The sequence below is a fragment of the Pteropus vampyrus genome, unplaced genomic scaffold (genome assembly GCF_000151845.1).
Source record: "Pteropus vampyrus isolate Shadow unplaced genomic scaffold, Pvam_2.0 Scaffold606, whole genome shotgun sequence".
Classification (NCBI taxonomy): domain Eukaryota; kingdom Metazoa; phylum Chordata; class Mammalia; order Chiroptera; family Pteropodidae; genus Pteropus; species Pteropus vampyrus.
In genome coordinates, this window is record NW_011889387.1 from 48,912 (window position 1) to 53,058 (window position 4,147).

Consider the following 4,147-nt stretch of genomic DNA (forward strand, 5'->3'; position numbering starts at 1 on the left):
AAGGTTCAGGCTCCTTCCCCAGGTCTGGCGTGAAGCTAAGTTAGTCATTGGCATCCTGATGCAGTGATTGTTAGAGCAGAGGACTCGGATGTGAAGCTCATTGGACTTAAGAGGGGGACCCAAAGGGCTGAAGAAACAAGCCAATTATCTATTACTGCATAGCCTTAAGAGCCCAATGCACAGAACTCACAATTAGCAAAAGTGGTCCATGTTATCCGAAACTCTGAGGACTTGCTGTTATTAATAGAAGAGGAAAAGGGGAAAGGGAATGTACTTTCAAGATTGTGGGCCCTTCCACTTCTTAGGAGAAAGCTCGTATGTACGCCTCACGTAGAACTCTAAGTTGCAGGGATTTTATAAACCAGACAATTTTTTTCAATAAAAAAATCAGCGTGTAACTTGTATGTCTGCGAATTCACTGAATTAATTATTCCATGTAGGATTAATTGTGTTTTCTATACCAAGAATATGCTATAATTTCTATGTTTTTATTTAAGGTTGTTCTGTCATAGAATTTTTTTTTCCCCAATAGTCCTGCTTTGGGGTTTTGAGTTTTAAGTGTTAACGATATATGTTTTTGTTATTTTGAATGACAGCCAAAGTTCTAAATTTGTTTTGTAGAATTTATGTATGTTGTTACATTAGACAACCATCTATTTTGACATATCAAATTGACAATTTTCCTAAATCCTACGGGGGGTTTCACGGATGTCTGTATTCTAAATGTAAGACTGTAGTCATCTCACGTCTTGAATGGAAGAGGATCTAATTTCAAGCTCTCGCACGTGGCTTTGGCAGGATTCAGTTTCTCATGGGCAAGTGACCATAGGCATCCCTCAGTTTCTTGCCACCTGAGCTTCCCCATTGGGCAGCTGATAACATGACAGCTCTCTTCCACCAGAGAGAGCTGGTGAGAGAATAGAAGACGGCTGATAGAAGACTGAGTTGATTTATATAATAACTTTGGAGTGACATACCAATATTTTTTTTAAAAAATTTTAATATCAAATATACTGGGGTGACATTGGTTAATAAAATCATAGAAGTTTCAAGTGTACAATTCAATAATATGTAGAATGTATATTGCACCATGTGTTCACCACCCAAAATTAAATTTCCATCCGTCACTATGTATTTCACCCTCTTTACCCTTTTCCACATCTTCCACTTCCCCCTTTCCCTCTGATAACCTCTAAACTGTTGTCTATTTCTATGAGTTTTTGTTTGCTTGTCTTGTTCTTTTGTTGCTTTCACTCTTCTATCTCACATTTAAGTGAATTCACATCATCATAAACTTTTTCTGATATAATTTCACTTAACATGATAGTCTCAAGATCCCATGTGGTCTACCAGTTAGGTCTACCAGGTTTTTCCCCATATTTTTTGACATTTTTATTCATTGCATGTAAGTTTCAAGGCCCAATCCTCATAGAGATGGGTATATACATGGGCATGTAGAAAAGAGGTAGGGTATATTGGAAACATCTGAGAAGCTGCTCAGCACAAAAACCTCAGTCTCCATCAGGAATTTGGACTCTAGGCACAACAAGACACTAGAGATGTCTCTCTGCTTTCTTGCATAGTCCTCAAATCTTCACATCACCACCTTCTTAAAAAAATGTCTTTACTAGAAAGGAACTGACACATGGAAGAACTTGCTCTGTTTTAGATATTTCTGCAGACCCTAGCTTGCTGTTTCCGGCCACATCAAGAAAAGAAGTCTCCATGGTTTCTTTTATACCAATGGAGTTCTTTCATCTTTGCCGAGAGAAGCCACGGCCATTTCAGGATCAATTCAACAAGTGACTCTAGAATCTTCTGATTTCTGCTCAACTAGTAAGAGCTTATCCCGGCCATTCTTATATTTTCTTCATTACCTTTGTATTTTAACTGTTGAAGTCTCTTTTTAACTGCGGTTTGGCTTATGTAATGAAACAAAGTGGGACATATGGGAATCATGGTTTCAACAACCTTAGTGTCTAATCTCTACAGTCTTCCTGAGTCAGGTGTCTATGTATTAGGAACATGGAGACTAATTTCTTGTTAACCGATATGAAGAAAAAGCGACTACTTACCCAGTTAAATCAGATATGAGATAATTACTATAATTATGTTTATGGGCATAAATGACAGAAGAAATTTTTAGGGAGCCCAAATGAGCACATGGCAGGAGTATAGAGAAGAATTGGAGAAGGAGATGTGAGTGTTGAGACATTTTAGACTGCTTGGGCAGGAGGAAAATCCTGATAGTAAACTGAGCCAATTAGGAACTAGGTTCATTGTTAGTGAAGTTGGTAGTTGATTTAGCTTAGTCGTAAAAGTCAGAATAGATTAAACCAGTTATTGGAAAGCTTCTCAGAAATCCCAGACTGTTACCTCAAAAGCTACATGTAGCATCTCTAAAGGAAAGATGGATATATACATAGGGACCCGCGCATGTAAAAGAAAGAAGGAGGCCAAAGACAGAAGAGAAAAAAGCATGGTTAGTATGTAGAATCCTAATGAGGTGGTTACTAGTGAAAGGAAAGATATCTCCTTTGTTGAGGACATGGTACTACTGCACTACTGTACTACTCCTGAGTAATGAAAATGAAGATAATGTTAAATTCATAATGACTTGGTTGACTTGACGATCTACAGGGACAGTTAGAATCACACAGCCACGGGAAATATCATACCACTACTTTAAACCTCCATTATATACCCTTGATCAAGACATAGCATTTACAATTCCCTTCTTATCCTGAGCTCACTTTGCATTCCTCAAATTTATTGCCCATTTTATGATTTACCAGTCAGGGATCAATCAAGAAGAGAAACCACACTAGTTATTTAATGAAGTTAATTTCATATAGCTGTGGTTAAATGGTTTTTAAAAGATAAAAGGAAAAACGTGATAACAAAGTGTCATAACTGCAGGAAACAGTGACGGCACCATAGCCTAAGGGATAAGGGAAAAGTTGCTTTGTGTGCCCTTTAATGGACGTTACTGGATGAACCTAAAGAGAAACCAGAGGGAGAATCAGAGCAGCAGTTCAAAGATTCCCATGGCATCACAACTTACATTATATATGGCTAAGTTTGGAGCAGAACACAATAGCTTCATATCCAGCATTGAGGGACAACTGTATAGTGTTGATGGAGAGAATATGTGGGAAAAAAATGTATTAATGAAATATAAGGGGAAAATTGGCTGTTACTAAGGCAAACTCTTTTGTATCTTTGCCTTTAAGAGCACTGACCACTTTCAGATCTTCAGGACCTAATCATAAACAGTAAAGAACACAAGACATATAGGTCATCCTGGAATAAAAAGGGACAAAATTCAATAGTTCTCACCTTGGCTGCATATTCGACCCACCTAGGGTGCTGTTAAAAGCATTCATGATATTTTCACTCTCCAGTCCAATGAAATCATAATCTATGGTGATAGGACTCAGCCATAAATATTTTTAAAGCTCTTCGAGTGCTTCAAGTAAGAATCATAGATTGAGGACCAGTGACACACATTCTCTCACACAATCTGAATTTGAACAAAGCCAAAGTTTTATGAAAATAGGCATAGATGGTGAAAATAGTTGGGAATCATATGTAGATATGTATTTAAAAAAGAACTGTAAATTTCTACAGGATGCCTGGGTCATCGTTGACAAAAACATAAGATTTCATAGTTATAATTAAACTCAATTGTGCAGTAATTTCGACATACATAGGATCACAGAATAGTCCTTTAAACCCATCAAAGATGTGCCAAAATAAGCAACTTTAAGATATAACAGATCAAAAGAAATTAAAACCATGAGCTACAAAAATTCTGTGCCAAAAGAGACATGTATACCAGGTCCAGATGTTTGGTTTTGCAGTAATTTCTAATCCATAGACCAAAAATTGCGGAGAGGAGGGAATATTGAAACTATGCTGTTCTGTTGTGGAGCCCCTGCAAGGCTCTCTTGATGTCCCTGTTCCTCAGACTGTAGATGAAGGGGTTCAGCATAGGGATAACAACCATATACACCACTGAGGCCACTGCACCTTTCTTGGGAGAACGTGAAACAGTTGAACTGAAGTACACCCCAAGGCCTGTTCCATAAAATAAGCAGACAGCTGACAGGTGTGAAGCACAGGTGACGAAGGCTTTATACTTCCC

General features: G+C 37.9%; 1 pseudogene; it reads right to left on the reverse strand.

Moving 5' to 3' along the window:
* Positions 1 to 3,913: 3,913 nt before the first annotated feature.
* Positions 3,914 to 4,147, reverse strand: part of LOC105308654 — a 33,857-nt pseudogene continuing 33,623 nt past the window's right edge.